At 35.0% G+C, this 19,570-nt stretch overlaps 1 protein-coding gene across 2 annotated transcripts in view; it reads left to right on the top strand.

Moving 5' to 3' along the window:
* Positions 1–19,570, top strand: part of SOCS5 (suppressor of cytokine signaling 5) — a 61,387-nt gene that overhangs the window by 2,410 nt on the left and 39,407 nt on the right. Inside the window, exon 2 of one of the 2 annotated variants that reach the window (XM_045827565.1) lies at positions 14,831–15,024. The gene's annotated coding sequence lies outside the window, so the exon portion shown is untranslated. Of the gene's footprint in view, positions 1–14,825; positions 15,025–19,570 lie in introns of both variants that reach the window. The other variant, XM_045827564.1, reaches the window with a different exon arrangement.

The following is a 19,570-nucleotide window of genomic DNA, read 5'->3' as shown; positions in this document are numbered from 1 at the left end:
TGATGCCCGCTGAGGTTGGCAGTACAGTGAAACCAAACTGACAGGACCAGAGCAGGTTGTTCTTACACTTTCTAGGTCTTTGCACATTACATCTGGGGCTGATCCCTCCACACTTGTTTAACCTGCCCATGAGATTCACAATGATTTCCCCAGCTCTGTGATCATCAGTGACTTCAGATTTGCCAATGTAGCCATGCTTCATCATCACAGTGAGAAACCAGACGATGACTTTGGAGCACAGCCTAATAAAAACCTGGAGTTTGGGCCCTGGCCCATTGGCTTAGTCGATTAGAGTGTTGCCCTGATAGCCAAGGTTGCAGGTCGGGGCACATACAAGAAGCAACCATTGAATGAATAAATAAGTGGAATGACAAATCAGTGTTTGTCTTTCTTCCCTTTTCTCTCTCCCTCTCTCTCTCAAATCTGTAAATAAAAATTAAAAAAAAAGAACTTGGAGTTTGCCTCTCTTTTCAGCATTGTTGATGCTCTTGAGAGCATCTGCCAGTGCATTCATGCACCTCATTATGGTGGCACGGGAAGATGGTGGAAAAGCAAAATGTTATGTCTCAAGCATTCTAATGCTAACTATAAATGGTTTTTGTATTATTTGTGATGTTCTCTTCTAAAGATGGGGAAGTTTGAGTTGACTACTTTTATACATGAAATGATGTAAAACTGGATGAGTTTTACTGAAAATTTTAAAACAATATGCTGCATTGTTAGTGGAAGTGTTGATATTTCTCTTATTGGAAAGAGACAAACTATAATCCAAGTTTAAAATATTTGATAAATTTCTTAGAGTAGTCTAGTGTCCTATAATTTTAATGCTAAAAAATAATTGCTTAAAAATTTTCAGATTTCAAAAGGCTCATTTTCAAGATAAATTCTGTATTTAAGATATTTTCAGTAAGTGTGGGGGGTTTGTTATGTTAAAATGAATTCTAGTACCCTTTAAAAAAGAGCAGTAGTAGAATTACATGGTAATTATGAAAACATAATTCCTATTCTAGTTGTAACAGAGAAAAATTGGATTTGTTTTTCAGCCACTTAGTAACATAATAATCTCTGGGAAGTGATTTAACCACTGTGTACCTAGGCTTCCTCATCTGAAAAGTGAGGGTAATAAAAGAACCTGTCTCATAGGGTATTAGGATTACAAGTGCTTCCTTAGCACATGGTAAGGGTACAACACATATTAGACTTTATTCTTTATGGCTCAGTTGGTATATATAGGCATTGTATGCCCACTTCTTTCCTTGCTGTTAATGAAGTCACCTCGAGGCTACAGAAAAAATTCCTAGGTGAATGCATGATCAAATAATAATCTGCCTTAAGGGCAGTTAGTACAAATGATGCTCTCTCTTTTTTCCTCCTTCCTCTGTTCACCTTGGACCTTTAATTAGATGTGCACATTCAAGGTTGGCTGAATATGTCTGTTTTTCTGAATGGCATCAGGAAACCCTAGTTACAGTTTCATTATTCTAGAATCAAAACATAAAAATTGATTTGCAGATATTCTGCTGAGTTCTAGAGGCATACTTGATAAGCTTAGATGAGGAAGCCAGGAATTTATAAGGTCTGTTATTCATTGCAACCCCTCTCTGCCAGTGGAACCATGAGATCATTGAACCTTGCTTTCTACTAAGTGAATATTTTTATGACTTCATTCATTAAACTGTTAGGTTTTAGTGATAAAACTTGTGTGACTCCAATTTTGTAACATTTTGTTCTTTGGTTTACTCAGTGTCACCAGCGTGTGGTCTAGCAAATGCTTTTTGTGGTGACAGTGGTAGATTTCTTTTGGATCTTTGGTTCTACCTTAGGAAGTTCCTCTATTGCTTTTTTTATCAGCTCTTCTGTTTACAGTCTTTGATTCTCAAGCATCTTTGTGGTCTTTCCTTCTCACAACATCTTTACTTCCTGTAACAACAAGTAACTTCTTACCATCTGTCACGTGAGCTTATTTTTATGCCTTTTAACATTAATTTCAATTATTTTAAGTGTATTTCACATAATATTTTTTAATTGCTCTTATTTTTAGAGTTCATTAAATTGAATTTCTTTTATGGTTAGAGATTAAAATCAGAAACAAGTTATAGCTCCAAAGCCTACTCATTATGGCAATAGTAGATTCTTGATATATTGTTTTAGATCTCAGGCAGGCATTCTGTTGGTGGTACTTTGGATACATGCCCTCCCTTTAGTCTGAAATAATACTGGTGCTGGCAGGCCTAAGAGAGTTACATGGAGCCATCAAAAGTTTCCAAGGTTGTATTATTTTTTTTAACTGATAACAAAGTTTTAATGTATGAGAGTGACCAACTCCTAATCTTCTTTTGATTACCTCTTATAATAAATATTATGAAGTTATAATTTATTGTACTTTTTGGACTCGTGACATGCTTTTAGAAATTTTATAGAATTTAGACATATAGATTTTCAGGTCTGTTATCTAATTATATGAATAAAAACATTTAGTTAAGTATGGTTTCAAAAGGCATCAGAAATACCATGTTATAATAAAATGCAACCACTGATCACTTTTTTATTAAGTTGGAATTTTCTTAATATATTTTAAAAAATATGGCATTGCGAATTGCCTGTACTCATATTTAGAATTCATGCTATGTAAACTGGGTAGATATGGACCATGTAAGTTATTATACTTTCTTAGTTTCAGTGTAGGTGTTAGAGAATAACAGAAGGAAAATATGAATCATTTACCTTGCCTAACCTAATAAATTCTTCAGCTGAGTTAGCCAACTGTCCTCCTTTTAAGGGGCAAAGGGGCTTTTTGAATCTTGTTGGAGGAGAAATAATCTTGAAGGGTAAATGAGCTGTTGATTCATGTTAATATTAAGTAAATTTATATATGTTCTTTAACTGAAAAGTAGTTGCCTGGCTTTATTCTGCATGTAGGTGACAAATTCTAAGGAATGACTTGAGAGAGATCACAATTATACCATTGCCAAATACAGTATAGTGAGAATATATTTCCACAGGTTCTCTAATAGTTCGTAAGCATTTTACTTATATATTGTTTAGCACTAAAACAAATTTACCTTTACTTTGATAAAATATACAGTAATCTTTTATCAAATTAATAAGAGGAAGCAGTGATGATGATAATTTTGAAAAATTAATTTTTGAAGTGGGATTATCTGCTCTGCACAATAGGACTCTTTTTTTTTCTTAATTTGAAGACTACTATAACAGGAATACTATGCAGTCTTTTTACTCTGAGCAAGATTCTTCAGTTAGAAGTGGTAATCAAGTATATGATATGTTGTATTTCAAAGAATTGAAAAGGGTAGAAGCTTATTGAAATACTTTGCATACTTAGAATATGAAAGACAGAATGGAGATGATTTGGGAGCTGAACTTTCAGCCTACGTATATGGTGGGTAGTCAGAGGAACGGGAGCTAAGGAAGGAATTGGAGGATGGATAGAGAAAAATGTTGAGGAAAATAAGGATTTTGTGGGTGTTTAGCGCTGGCATAGATCCTGGGTTCCACAGATTAACATGTCTTTCAGGGAAACTGCTGAAGTATATTCTAAAGCTAAAGGATCAATTTACTAAACATTACATATGATCTGTTGGGAGAAGTCCAGGTGATTTCTTAAGGGTTAAAATATGCCTGTGGCCAAAGGGGAGTTGATTTATCTAATTATTTATTTAGTCTTTCACTTTGATTATTAACATGAGATATACAGTCCAGCCTCATTAACCTTCAGGTGATCAGTGCTGGGACCAACTTGATTTAACATTTCTTAACAAGTGATTAAAAAAAGACTGGCAGTAAAAGTCCCCAGATTCACAGCTGCCTCTGTGTGCTGTTCCAGGTAGTTAAAAGTCAGGCCAACAAGGAGAAGCTACAGGAAATTCTTTTGATGAGTTTTCGTGTGGAAGAGAAGAAAGTGATGCATTTGGGAGGAGATATTTCAAATTATATTTCTAGAACCTGAGTTATGACCCAGGAAGGGGATCTAGAAGTCATGGAAATAACTTCCCAGAAGGCATTTATTGTAGTTGCTGCTGGGCCAGAAAATCCAAGAACATACTAAGGGTTTTTGTGCATGGTTCTGAAAACAGAAATTATGCATATAAAAATAATCGTAAAAGGGTGACCATTTTTTGACTTTTAGGTTCCAGGCTAAGTGATTTGTAGTTATTCTTTCATTTAATTCTCTTAATAATTATGAAAGGTAGGTGGCATTATTCAATTTTATCAAAGTGGAAGTTTTTCTCAGGAAGGTTAAATGACTTTCCCAAGCCAGCCAAATATGTGGTAGAGTTGAGCTGTGGACTGAGCCTTTGATTGTTTATCCTAAATATTTTGCAGGATATTAAGAGGCATCTCTTGAAACATGTAATAGTTTAACTTAGGGTTCATGAAGTGCCGTTTTACTCCTTTGCTGTGGCAGCTTTGGATGTCATTACCACAACAGATAGTATCTAGATCTTTTCAGAGGATTTAGAGACATTCCTTAAATTCCTGATTTTTAAGGAAAGCTAGGGATGTTTTGGTATACAGTTTTACCCTTGAGATTAGTAAATCAATGCTGACTGCCCATAAAATGTTTCTCCTTTTGACTTTATAAAATTCTGAATAATTAATGGGCATAATAAAGGTAACAGTAGTTAATAAGGAAAATATTGTTTGGTAGGAAAAAAAAACACCCCAGAACAGGAGTTCAGAGACCTGTATTGTTCAGTGGTGTGAAATAGTGGTATGAAAACATTCCGATAGCATTGAAACGGGCATAACGTTCTTCCTCTGGGAGGAGCGGAAGGCAGGAGCTATGTCTTAAGAGAGGAGCAGGTGAAGAGGTGTTATGGAGTTCTAGGCAGAAGGAATAGCAGTATGTTAGATGAATCACTGAACTTTTTGAACTGCAGTTTCCTCAGATTTGAGTTAAAATGTAAGAAAAGTGTCTTACATTTTACTTACAAGGGTAGCATCTGCTGTGTATAATATTTTATAAGCACACACATATATATTTTATGTTTGTTGATTTTGAGATCCCAAAAAATGAGGCTGTAAGAACCAAGTGAGTAAGTAGATGTGAAAGTGCTTTGTGAATTTTTAAGTGCTCTGCTGTTAAAAGTGATAGAAGAATAGTACTGATGTTCTTGTGAAGGGTGGACAAAGAAGATGCAGTGAAAACTTAGCCGGAGGAGAAAAGTACAAGAGGAGAAACAGGAGTGGGGAAGAGAGGTGTTGAAGATGAAAGAAAGGAAACAGATAGACACACAGAAAATTGAATGATGTATAGTTCTATTTGTACCTGTGAATCAAAAGGAGGGCAATAAGCCTGTAACTGAAGACGTTTAACATTAAATTACAGTAAGGAAGAAACTCAGCAGGTAGTTGAAACATTCACTTGTCCATTTAGTCTATACTTACCATGTTAATAAATAAGCTGAGGGTTGGCTGTATCACCTGATTGTTACTTCAGGCATTACTGCTGTACAGGTTTAGCTAATGGCTTTAAATAGTGTAAGGGTGCACATAAAAATAAAATAAGCTGGACTGAGTTACTGTTTATTCTAGATTATTAAAAAGAAGGGGCATAGTGTGTTTAAGGAAAAGGGTAAAGTTTGATCTGCTGAAATGAGTGCAGAAAAAAAAGAAAGTCAGACTAGAACCAAGGTAAAATGGGAACAAATTATGAAGTTTTATATGCTATACTACGAGTTTGGATTTTTATTTTGCTTTGTAGGTGGGGCAGTGACACAAATATTTGGTGTTTTATAAAACTGATTATAGCAGTAGTAAAGAGAACAATCTGGAGGAGCAGAGGTGGAAAGTATTTCATCAAATAGTACTATGGCAGGGTGAGTGACTGAGGCGGTCTCTCTGGCCTCTGGTAGGTAGATCACAGTCAAGGATGTCATTTAAGGTCCTGCCCTAGTTCAGGAAAGAGATAATGATGGTCTGAATGAAGGAATTTATAGTGGGGGTAGAAATAAGAGCACTGATTTCAGAGATACTTAGGAGTTTAAGTCTTTCAGACTTGGTTAGTGTTTGTAGGAGACAGAGAAAGTTGAGAATGAGTCTAAGGTTCCTGACTTGGCAGTAGAAGAATATGTGCAAGTTTGAGAGAGGGGAGATACAGAGTTTGCTTTCAGAAAACTAGTTATGCTTTTTAGATAAGTAATGACACGATGAAGATATCATTTGGAAATAGGGGTCTAGCTCGGAGCGTAGTCAGATTTATAGGTAGGATTTGGAAGGCATACTTTCTAGTTGAAAGTTGTAGAATTAGATGAGTAGTTCCTAAGTAATAATGTATGCAGAACAAAAAGTATTGGCACTTAGTTTGAGAGCAGAGACATTTTTTGATATTTACCTTTTGTACACCTCCAGTCAAACCCCCACCCCCCAACCTTATAAAGAACCCATAGAAATTAATTTGCTGCCAGGAAGCCAGAAATATTTTAGTGTCCTTGAAACAGTGTACTGCATTCTGTCTGGCCATCCAGTACAACGCAGGGAATTCATACACAAACATAACTTCCTTATTCCTCACCTAAAGTCTCTTTTTGGAATCCTTTTTGCTTCCTGGGGCTGGAGAGGTAGCCTAAATAGGTACTGAAGCATAATGGCTTTTTTCACCTTCTTTAAAATCTGGTCCGGAGTAGACCTAATCAACCATCTCTTTGCCTTTCTTTCTGTTCTTCCGCTCCAGAGCTATAGAGTTTAAGCCTCAGGCAGATAGAATTCCAGAGAGAAAAATAAAAACAGCAAAAGAGAATGAACCTTGAAGAGGACTGTAATGTTTTTAATTCATTGAACCCAAAGGTTATACTCTCTAAGCCAGGGTATGGACTTAGTGAGTCCATCAAAACAGAAGAGATGTCCAAATTCTATAAAACAAATACATATATTAAGGCCAAGATCTTCAAGTGCTGAGAGGATTTGGAAAGTATTTGAGGTGGTTTAGCACTTAGTGGAAAAGATGACTTTTGGTTCAGTTTTAAAGGAGGTAGAAAGACAAGTCTGCAGCGAAAAGTAAGGATAACACTATGAAAGAGGTGGGAAAAACAGTACCAAGGAAGTGGAACATTAAGGAAGATAAAGCAAAGGAACTGGGGAAGAGGATTCCTTATCTATAATGCACAGTATGGGTTGGGATTAATGAGAATTTGGGGTTGTTAGTTGATTGAAGACTAAAATTTGGAATTAGAACTCCTTGAAGCACGTTAAGTAGAAAATTGAACATGAGAGGAGTATTGTAACATGATTTAAATGGCAATTAAACACTTATGGAAGATGACAACTGTTATATATAATTTAAATGACCTAAATCCCTTGTTTTCTCTTTGTTTTCTTATGTACTTCCATAACCATGATTCTCAAACTTTCCTGAGCATAAAAATTATATGAAGCTCTTGTTTAAAATACACATTCATCCATGTGTACATGTAATTTCCTTTTAGTTGCTGATGAGTCTTTAATTATATGCATATACTATAATTTGTTATTACTGCAGAAAGGGTTGATTCCAGTTTTCAACTGTTAAGACTAAATTTGCTGTGAACATTCTTGTACAAGGCTTTTTGTGACATCTGTTGTCGTGGATGAATACTAGAAGAGGAATTCCTGGGTTATAGAATATGTGTATATTTAATAGTGTGAGAAACTGACAGAACAAATTCCAAGGTGGGTTACCATTTTACATTTCTACCAGCAGTTTTCCTTCATTCTTTCTTTTCTGGAAGAATTTGGATACAATTGATGTTCTTCCTTAAACATTTGGTAGAATTCATCAATGAAGCCATCTGGGCCTATAGTTTTCTTTATGAAAATGTTCTTAATTAAGGACTCAATTTTTAAAAGAATGGGTATAGGACTATTCAGATCTTCTATTTTTTTTAAGCCTGTTTTGGTAATTTGTGTCTTTTGAGGAATCAGTCCATTTTATCTAACTTGTCAAATTTATTAGCTTGAAAATAAATCATACATTTTATGAAACAGTATTTCCTTTTTATGTTGGTAGGATCTGTATTGATGCTCCCTTTCTATTCCTGATATTGGACTCATTTTCTCCTTTTCCTCCTTGAGTAGTCTAGGGTTACCAATTTTATCAGTCCTTTACAATAACCAACTTTTGGTTTTGTTGATTTTTTTCCCCTGTGGTTTATCTGTTTTCTGTTTCATGATTTGAGCTCTCATTAATTCCTTCTTCCTTATTTTGGGTTTAATTTGCTCTACTTTTTCTAGTTTTTTAAGATAAAACCCTGATCATTGATTTAGAATTTTTTAAAATATAAATATTTGAAGCTAAATAGTTTCATTATCATTCCATTCAAAGTATTTTCTAATTTGTCTCGTTCATTTTTTTTTTTGACCCATGGATTGTTCTGAAGAGTGTTGTCAAACATTTGGGATTTTTCAGGTATCCTTTTGTATTGTGCCTTCATTTAATGCTGTTGTGGTCAGAGAACATATTCTTAGTCTAGGGTGGGGCAAAAGTAGGTTTACAGTTGTGAGTTTCTGAAACGCAGTTTTTCTTGTATTATTTAATTATTGTGTTATTTTCCATATGACAACTGTAAACCTACTTTTGCCCCACCCTGTATTTTCAATCCATTGAAGCTTTCTGTTTTATGACCCAGCATATGGTATATGCTGGTGAGTGTTCAGTCTGTGCTTGAGAAGAATGTATATTCCCCCGTTGCTGGGTGGAGCGTTCTGAAATGTCAGCTTAGGTCGGGCTTCATATATCTTCTTATATTTTTACTGATTTTCTATTGACTTGTTTTATCAATTACTGAGAGATGAGAGTCAAAGTTTTCACCTACGATTGTGGATTTGTCTGTTCTTCCTTTCAGTTCTGTCAGATTTTGTTTCATATTTCTAGCACTGTTACAGCATTTTAGATGCATGCACATTTAAGAAGGTTGTCTTGTTGATGAATTGACCCCTCTGTCTTCATGAAGTGTCCCTTTTTATCCCTGGCAGCTTCCTTTGGTCTGAAGTCTCTGTTACTGGTACTAAAATTCCTTTCAATTAATATTTGTGTAGCATATCTTGTTCTATCCTTTTACTTTTAATCTATTTATAGGATTATATTTAAAGTGGATTTATTGTAGCGAACAGAGTTGGATCTTGTTTGTTATACAGTCTTACAACATTTCCTTTAATTTGGTGTGTTTACATGGTGAGTTGGCAAACTTTGGCTGGCAGAACAAACTCTACCTACCACCTGTTTATGTAAATAAAATTTTATTGGAACATGGTTGTGCTCACTCATTTACATATTGTCTATGGCTGCTTTTGTACTACAGTGGCAAGGTTAACTAGTTGGGACAGAAACCATATGGTCCTCAAAGCCTAAAATATTTTCTGGCTCTTCACAGAACAGGTTTGCCAATCACTAGTTTAGACCATTTATATTGTTATGTTTTCACTGTTGACACGATTACAGATGTCCCCCATTTTCTCCCCTTTACCGCCCTCCACCCAGTGCCCCTCCACCCCCTGACCTTCACCACGTTGTTGTGTCCATGGGCTATGCATATATACATTTGTGTTCTTTGGCTAATCTCTTCCAGTCCCTCCCCTCACCCACGAGATCTGTTAGTGTGTTCTGTGTATCCATTCCTCTGGTTTTATTTTGTTCATTGGTTTATTTTTTCATTAGATTTCATATATGAGTGAGATCATATAGTACTTGTCTTTCTCTGACTGGTTTATTTCACTTAGCATAATAATTGTCTCCAGGTTGTTGCAAAGGTTAAGAGTTCCTTCTTATTTACTGCTGCATAGTATTCCATTGGGTAAATGTACCACATCTTTCTTACTATTCTTTTTTCTTTGTTTTCTATCTGTTTTTGGATGGTTTTTAAATTTTTTTTACTTGATATGACTATTTTATTGAGTAAGAAACAAACTTTTTTGAGAAAATGGGTTATTTTTTATGATTCCATTTTTACTTTTTATATTGGTTTATAACAGCTCTTAAAAATTTTTAGTATTGGCCCTTGTAATTAATTAATTAATAACAGTCTGCACTGAAAGTTACGTTACTTTCTGTGCAATGCAAGAATCTTACATAATAGTGTACTCCCAATCCCTCCCATCTTTTGTGCTTTGTTGTACATTTTGAATTTATGTGCGCTTTAGCCATATTGCTGTTCTTTCTGCTTTTCTCAGGCAGTTACCTTTTAGAGCAATTCAAAATAAAAAAATTAATATTTATCTTCATTTTAACCATTTTTTTCAGACTTTCATTTCTCTATGTAGATCCAAGCTTGTGTGTGGTGTTATATATCTTTTGCTGGGAAAAACTTCCTTTTATGTTTCTTATAGTGAAACATTCTCTCTCCCCCCATTTTGTCTTCTGTTTTGGAAGTTATTATTAGTGCACATAGAATTTAGGGATTCCTCCCGCTTTAGCACCTTAACAGTATTATTGCACTATCTTACTTGCATGGTTTCTAACCAGAACTCTGGCATGATTCTTACATGTTTCCCTGTGTGTAATCAGTGCTGGTTCCTTTTAGCTGCTTTTAAGATTTTTCTGCCACTTGTTTTCAGCAACTTTATGATGATGCCTCTTGGTGTGGTTTTGTTTCTGTGTATCCTTGGGGTTTATTGAGCTCCTTGGATCTGTGTATTTTCTTCATCATATTTGTAAAATTTTATTTATCTATCTTAAAATTTTTTAATTTCCAAGTATTTTCTTTCTTCTCATATTCTAGTGTTACATGTTTGACCACTTAATATTAACTCACAGATCACTGAAGCTCTGTCTAGTTTTCTTTCTCTTTTTTATTTCCTTCATTTTTAAAAGTTTCTGTTGCCCTGTCTTCAAGTTCACTGATTTTAAAATATTTCCTTTGTCTAATAATGCTGTTAGGCCCATCTAGTAAGGCTTTTTTTTAAAAAAAAATCAGTCTTTTTTTTTAGTTCTAGAATCACCATTGATGTTTTTAAAAATAATTTCCACTTCTCTGTTGAGATTTTTTTCTTATTTTCATTATATTCATCTTTTCCTTTAAGCCTTTAAATTCTTTTCTAAAAGCTATTTTAAAGTCCTTGTATTAAAGGACTTTCTTTATCCCTGCCAGTTCTGGATTTTGATGATAGGTTACCACTTCTTATTTTTTATTATGTCTGGTAGTTTTTTATAGAGTTATTATGTTGAGTTCCTGATTTTTTTTTTCTTTCTTGACTATTAAATTTTGTTTTGGCAGGCAGTTAATTTATTTGTGGATTATCTTGATCTTTTGATTTTTGTTTTCAAGTTTTTTTTTTGTTTGTGGCAGTTCTAGAATAGCTTTCAATTTAGGGTCTAGTTTCTACCTACTACTGAGGCATGCCCCTTCTGTGTCTTCCTTGATTGCCCCATTCATTCTCCCTGGCTGGAGGAAGCTAAATGATTCTGGTGCTGTGTGAACTCTTGGAGTTGTTTGACTTAGAGATCCCCAGTATTTGTTATTTTCTTGGGAGTTTGTCTAGCCTTTTAGATTGACACACCACACATGCAGATTGGTGTTTAGCCAGAAACTCGAGGAGACCCCTTTTGCAGATTTTTGGAGCATTTCTGTTTAGTTTCTTCCTTTGTAGTAATATGCCCTGAAAATTCTAGCTGTCCAGATGCCACAAACTCTGAATTGTCTCCTTAATCCAGTGGCTATATTTGGGTTCCACCTCCCTGTATTGTAGTTCCAAACAGAGCTGGGACAGTCTTGGGGATCACCTCATTTGTTTCCTTTCTCTCAGGGATTGTTTCTACTCTGCAGGTCATCCAGTGTCTGAAAATAATGGTTTCATATTTGTCTAGTTTTCTATTTATGTCAGAAGGACAATTCTGAATGTTTTTACTCCCTTTTGCCTTCATTTTTGCAGGCTATGTATTCTGGATATTGAATTTTAAGTTGACAGCTACCCCCCCCCCATGTGGTACTTTAAAATCATCTCAGTATCTTCTAGCTTAAAATTTCTTATTTATTTATTTATTTATTTATTGTTGAACTACAGTTTTTCCCATTTTCCCCCCACCTTAAATTGCTTCTGATGAAAGTAGTGGTCATTCTTACCATTGCTTTTATGATGAAATGTACCTACCTCCCTGCCACCCTCTGGCTGCATTAAAGATCTGTTTTTCCCTCTCTTTATTTTAGTTTTTTAGCAGTTTTATTTTATTCTAGGGCTAGTTTAGCCTTAATACAGAGGCATGGTCTTTCTGGGGTTTCTATCAACTACATGTAATATTCATTGAGTTCTCTCCACTCTAGCTGCCGGGAATTTGAATGACTCCCAGACCTTTGCAAGCTCAGGTAGTTAGTAGTTCAGCTCACATTTCATAGGTGTTCTTTCCCCAGCATTTATTCTTTGACTGGTCTCACTGAGCCTTGCTTCATGCATATGCAGCTTAATCTCCAGCCAAAGAATTAGGAGATCTCTCTACAGATTCCTAAAACCATTTTTCTCCACAGTTCCCTAACTGTATTCTGTCCCTTTAATTATAGGTACTTTGTAGCCTCAAACTTTGAGAGCTCTGTTTTCAAAACTCAGCAAACTCTGTGCTCTTCGGGGTTTCCCTTCCCTGCTGCACAAGCAGAAAGCCAGGAATTAATGAGTATTTGTTTTTCTTGTCTCAGAAATTACCATCCTGTGTTCCTGTTGTCTAACACCTGAAAATAGCGTTTTATGCATACTGCCCAGTTTCATAGTCATTCGCAGCAATAGTTCTAGCCCAGTATTAGTTACCCTATCACAACTGGAAACAGAAATGTAGAATTTTATTTTAATGATTCTTCTTTTAAAACTTTTTAGAGTATGGTTTCATTAAAAAATATAATATTAACTAATATTTTAGTTTTCAAGCCATACAGAGAAATTCAAAGAAGCAAATTTGGAAAAAAAAAATTCAGTATCCTAAAATGCGAAATTTACTGTGTTATCTTCATCATTTCAGACATCTTTTATTACAAATTTATACACAGAATTTTACTTTTAAAATGGATTTATGCAAATAATTACTATTTTTAGTTCCAAGCATTTAAATTTAGTAGGTGAATTTATTAAGTAAAAGTGACACTGGAAAAATTGCTCAACCACAGATAAGTATTTATTTACTTAAAGAGATATTACTTTTTTTTTAAAGATTTTATTTATTTATTTTTAGAGAGGGAAGGGAGGGAGGGGGGAGAGAGAGGGAGAGAGAGAGAGAGAGAGAGAGAAACATCAATGTGCGGTTGCTGGGGGTTATGGCCTGCAACCCAGGAATGTACCCTGGCTGGGAATTGAACCTGGGACACTTTGGTTCCCAGCCCGCGCTCAATCCACTGAGCTACGCCAGCCAGGGGTTAAGAGATACTACTTTTTAGAAGATTTTCCTCCAAGCTTATGAAATAAAATTAAGGGAAAAGCTTATAAAGCTAGAACCATTATGTTATAGATTACATGCTTTAATAGGTCTCATGTAAAAAAGAATCAAGCGTTGACAAATACTTGCTGTTGGTGGGAGTTTAAATTGGTACAACATTCTAAATAACTATCTTAGCTCTGGACTGCTATTACAGATTACCATAAATTTATGGTATTATAAACAACAGGTGGCTTATAGACAACAGAATTTATTTCTCACAGTTCTGGAGGCTAGGGTCCAAGATCAGGGTGCCACTGTGGCTGGGTTCTGATGAGGGCCCCCTCAGGGTTGTAGACTACAGACTTCTTGTGTTCTCACCTGGTAGAAGGAGAGCTGGCTAGCTCTCTGGTCTCCTCGTGAGAGCACTAATCCCATTTATGAGAGCTCCACTCTTGCCCACTTCTACATCCCTGCACATTGGGGATTAGACTCAACATATGAATTTTAGAGGGACACAAACATTCCACTACAATGGCAATTTGTCAGTATTCAGAATCTTTACAAATGTTCAAAACCCCTTTGTCCAAAATTCCATTTTTTTGGTTATTAAAAGGAAATAAGAGAGGCATACAAATTTATATGTGCATGTGTTACTTACTCATAACAATGCTATTTATAATGTTAAAAATTGGAAGCCTTCTAAATGATTAAATTATGCTATAGTCATATAACCACTACAAAACCATTAAAAATTATGTTCTTAAAATTTTTTGTTTAGTATACTGTTGATAAAAATAATTGGCAGTTGGTAAAAATCTTGAGCTTCAGGATCTTAAGAGTATATGGTATAATAAAATGTTTATAATACAATAAACTTAAAAGAATGAGACTTTTGAGTTCACTAAAAAGGAAACATTAAAAAGATAGGATAGAAAATAAAATATGCTAACTTTGAGTAATTAGATTTTTCAGTTATCTCATACAAGGTGGGGCAAAAGTAGGTTTACAGTTGTCCATATGGAAAATAATACAATAATTAATAATACTACAAGAATAAACTCTTTTGCATACTCACAACTATAAATATTGTAAACCTACTTTTGCGCCACCCTGTATACTGTTTCATATTTTTTACATTTTCTATAAAACATGTACAATGCTCATAGTCACCCAAAAAACAAATATTTTAATTTTTAAAATTCTGATAAAATGAATAACAATTGGGAGGATAAGGGAAGATGGATTTAAGTTATTTTAGTTTTTCTCATCTTAACCATGCCTCTTTTCCATTTTTGCAGATACTTTAACCTAAGCTTTATCAGTGTAGATTCAAAAAGAATCATTTGTTCTTACACTATATGTGTAATGTATCTTCTAAACTTTTTCCAAACTGAGACAGTGTCCCATGTTTCATGGTTTTCAAGTGTGGGTCTCTATCAGGTACTTCTTCATACATTTGAAGATATTTAATATTGCTTTCTTTTTTCTTTTTTTCCAGAGCAGTTTTTTAAAGAGATTTGGTCCTGGTTTCTCAGCCACTGTTACTGCCCACCTCCTTGCAGATGTGGATGTCCTTCTGTTCAAGAAAGAATGGAAGTCATAGTCTTTAGTTTTTTTAATAAAATACTGTATTTGCTGTCTCTGTCCCGGGCGTCTTAAGCATATGGACCTGGCGCTCTTCAGGAACTCACTCTAAGGTAAAATTGTTCTTTTGAAGAATTCAGTAGTGTTTGCTTTTCCTATTCAGCATTTCTAAAACAGTTTGATATTTCTAGCAGAACAAACAAAGTCCAGATAACAAATTTAATAAGCTGTTTTACTCATAGCTGACGACTTAGTAAGGCTTGTGTTCTATGGTTAATACTTCTAATTTTTAAATTTATAGATTGTGATGTTGTAAAGGACCTGATCCAATTCCCTTTCAGATAAGCTAACCAGACTGAAACTAAGCCAGACAGCTGATGCATCATAGTGTGTGTGTGTTGGGGGTGGGGAGGGGTTCCCTGGGACTGGGAGGTGCCAGTGCAGCTGGGCCCAGGACAGAGAGGCCCTTGATAGAAGAGTCTGTGCTCTGGAGGAGGTAAGGAGAGCTCCTCCTTTTGGGTGTCAGAGTCCTTTCTTTCACATGGTTGTGAGAAGGAGGTAGTGAATTCAATCAGCGAGCTTGCCATAGTCCTGAGTTGCAGGCATCCTCAGTGAGTCCCTTCTAGAAGGAGCTCCTGCCTTCCTCTCCTTCCTTGTTTAGTCAAATCCAAATTAGCAGTGAATGAACCAAATGTTCTTTTTGTGTCAGGTACCATGCCTACTAACTATGCAGTGTGGAGTAGGTGGTACTTCCCCAGGAGTTTTTAAGGGCTGAGACAGGTCTCGACACCAGTGTTCTGTGTTCACTGTATCCCAGCGCCTCTCTACATCATATGCAATTATTTTCTCTTCTCAGTTGCCATTTGACATATATGGGAAACTGGTTAAAGAATGTTTTCATGTCTGTTTAGATATTACTCTCTAATTGTTCTCCATGATACTTTCCTTGCTACAGTTTCAGTGTCTATTTCGTGGGTCTGTATTATCTCCTCAGCTAAGTCCTTAAGGACCTATACAATTTTTTAATCTTTTTTGTATGACCCTTAGGACCTAGAATATTGAAGTACTCAGTAATTAACTTGTTTAGCAGTAGGTAAATTTTTGTTCTCAATTTTTTAATTGCCCCAACTTTACATATTAACATACTTTGGGCTCTAGAAAGAGTTGGACTTGCTACTTAAAGCACATATCCTCAGAAGATTAAAGATTGAAAAGTTGTTAAAGTGCTGTTGTCATTTGAAAGGAATTGAGTGCTCCCACAGATACCTTACATTTAATGCTTTAAAAACTAGGACACATTTAGGAATGGTGAGGTTGGTTATTTACTTAAATAAATGGCTTTGGTCATCCGGTTGTGTTTTGTTTCTTAAAACCCACAATCTGAGATCTACTAAGTTTTATGGCAGCCATCCAATAATATATATAGTTGTAGAGAGTAGCTGTCTCAAATTACAGTTCTTTGTGTTTTTTGGTGAACTGGTTTATTTCTTGGGGTTAAAAAAAAAGAAATATTTCATGTCTTCTTAGGATGGCTTACAAAGTAGTGCGATTATAAGCAGTCTTAGTACTTGGTCCCGGTCAGCATTTCCTCCCCAGCTTTATTGAAGTATAATTGAGCAATAAGAATTATATACACTTAAGGTGGACAGTGTGGTGATTTGATACATACAAACATTGTGAAGTGACTATCACAGTCAAGCTAATTTACATAGCCATCACCTCACTCCCTTGTTTTGGTGAGAACATTCAAGATCTGCTGTTAGCAAATTTCAAGTATACAGGATAGTAATACTAACTGTAGTTAATGCCATATATTAGATCCTCAGAAATTATTCATCTTATAAATGAAAGTTTATACCGTTTGACCAATATCTCCCTGTCCTCCCTCACCCCCTCCCAACTCCTGGCAACCACCATTCTACTCCCTGCCTCTCTGAATTTGACTTTTATAGATTCTGCATATAAAGTGAGATCCTACAGTACTTGTCTTGCATATCTTGCTTATTTTGCCTAGCCCTATGTCCTCCAGGTTCATCTATATTGTTGTAAGTGGCAGGGCTTCCCTTTTTCTGGCTGCATAATATTCCTTTATCTAACTATGTATCCATGTTTATATATAATTTTCTCTTTTTTTGGTTTTATACTTTTATTTTTCAGTTACAGTTGATGTACAATTTTATATTTGTTGCAGGTGTATAATATAGTGATTAGACATTTATATAACTTACAACTTGATCACCCTGTATATCACATTTTATTTATCCATATAGCCAGTGTTTTTAGGGTATATTTTGTGCCAAGGAGGATCAGATGAGAAAATATGGATAAACCATGTAAATTTGTAACTACTATTAGAAAAAACAAGGAACATGTATAAAGGACACATGGACAATGCCAAAGGGGGGGGTAGGATCAAGGGTTGAAAGTGGGGATGACTGAGGTTGGGAGGAGTGGTGCAGGGAGAATGGAGACAACTGTACTTGAACAACAATAAAAAAATGTGGAAAAAAGAAATATGAAAAAAAAAAGGCATATACTGTAGTGATAATGGATAGTAATGTCATTTCTATTTGAAGGACCAAATGAATAGGAATAATGTAGAATCTTCATTTAGACTTTCTTTTGATTTGATGTACATTGGTTTTATCTCATATTTAATTTTTTTTATATAGTGATATTTGCTGATAATTAGGTATTAATGGCCTCTGTGGTTGGTTGAAAGATATAGTTTCTGAGTTTAGAATTTGTATCTATGACATATGTTCTTAGGTGATTTTTAAAAATTTAAGTCTGTTGGCTGTCTTCATGCTCTCATTTCACTGATGTACACATACACAAAGCATTTACTTTTGAGTCTTAATTTATAAAGAATTAGAAAGTTCTAAGACAGTTTATGCTATATAGTCTTGAAAGCTTAAACCTTTTAAGTTAACATACAGTAAAATTGACTTTTGGAGGGGGCACATAGCTGTATAACTTTTAACTCAAGTATTGATCTGTGTAACTGACCAAAGTCAGGCTTCACAACAGTTTCATCCCCTCCAGTGTCCCCTTGTGCTGTCCCTTCGTGTCAGTCCCCAATCCCTGACTGCCCTGTCTTCACCTCGGACAGCCACTGATACCATACACTGTACTTTTTGGACTACAAGATGCCCTCCGCTGCCCCGCCCCCAATTGGGGAGGAATAATGGTCGATAATGCTGCTGTTGAGTTCTGTTTACATTTACATTGGTGAAATACATTATTTATGTTATTAAATATTTTACCACATTTTTGCTTCAAAAATTTTTTTCCATTTTCCTCTAAAACCTAGGTGTGTCTTATGGTCTGAAAATACAGGTAAATGGAATCAGACATATGTAACCTTTTGAGACTGACTTCTTTCACTCAGCATAAAGCTTCTGAAATTCATCCAAGCTGTTGCATGTGTCAACAATTCATTTATTGCTCAATAGTATTCCATTGATAAACTGTACTACAATGTGTTTATCTAGTCAACTGTTGAAAGACATTTGGATTATTTCCAGTTTGGGGCAATTATGAATAGAACTGTTAAAACATGTACATACAAGTTTTTCTGTGAACATAAATTTTCATTTCTCTAGTATAAATATCAAGGAGTGGGATTCCCAGGTCATCTGGTAAGTATATATTTAACTCATAAGAAACTGCCAAACTGTTTTTTAGAATGGCTGTCCCAGTTTTCATCAGGCTAGCGATGTATGAAATTTGTAGTTGCGCTGCATCTTCTCCAGCCTGTGGTGTTACCACTTTTAACATTTTTTTTAGCTGTTTAATTTGGATTTCCCTGATGGCTAAAAATATTGAACATCCTTTCATATAGTCAGTTTCCTTCCCTTTATGCTCTTTGGCAAATGCCTTGTTCAAATCTTTTGCCCATTTTTAAACTGGGGTCTATGTTTTACTACTGTTGAGTTTTGAGAGTTCTTTATGTGTTCTATATACAAAGCCTCTGTCAGATATATCATTTGTAAATATTTTCTCCTGGTCTGTAGCTCTTGACATTGTCTTTTACAAAACAAAAATTTTTCATTTGAAGTCAAATTTATAACTTTTTTCTTTTTATGGATTATGCTTTTAGTATCATGTCTAAAATTCTTTTGCCTAACCCATGTCATAACAATTTTATCCTATAGGTTTAAAAAGTTCTATAGCGTTGTGTTTTATGTTTGGATCTACGATCCATTTTGAATTAATTTTTGTGTAGGATGTTAGGTTTAGATTAAGGTTCATATATTTTTGCCTATGGATGTGCTGGTGTTACAACAGTGTTTTTGATGAAAGACTGTCCTTCCTTCACTAAATTGCCTTTACATCTTTGTCGACAGTCAGTTGACCATATTTGTGTGGATGTCAACTTCATTCCATTGACTTATGTGTCTCTCCCTTCCCTGATACCATACTGTCTTAGTTACTGTAGCTTTAGAGTAAGTTTTAAAATTCACATGGTTCTTTCAGTTTTATTCTTGTTCAAAATCTTTAGGCTATTTTAGTTCCTTTGCTTTTGATTTTAGAGTAAGTTTGTCTGTATCTACAAAAAAATATCCTGGTGGCTGGTGGTTTGATTAGAATTCATTAATCTATAAATCAAATGGGAAGAATTTGTACCTTTAATAATATGTTGATATTTGATAAATG

This window comes from Phyllostomus hastatus, unplaced genomic scaffold (genome assembly GCF_019186645.2).
Source record: "Phyllostomus hastatus isolate PE091 unplaced genomic scaffold, TTU_PhHast_1.1 phas_scaffold_78, whole genome shotgun sequence".
Classification (NCBI taxonomy): Eukaryota; Metazoa; Chordata; class Mammalia; order Chiroptera; family Phyllostomidae; genus Phyllostomus; species Phyllostomus hastatus.
This window is presented reverse-complemented; position numbering and strand designations above follow the sequence as displayed.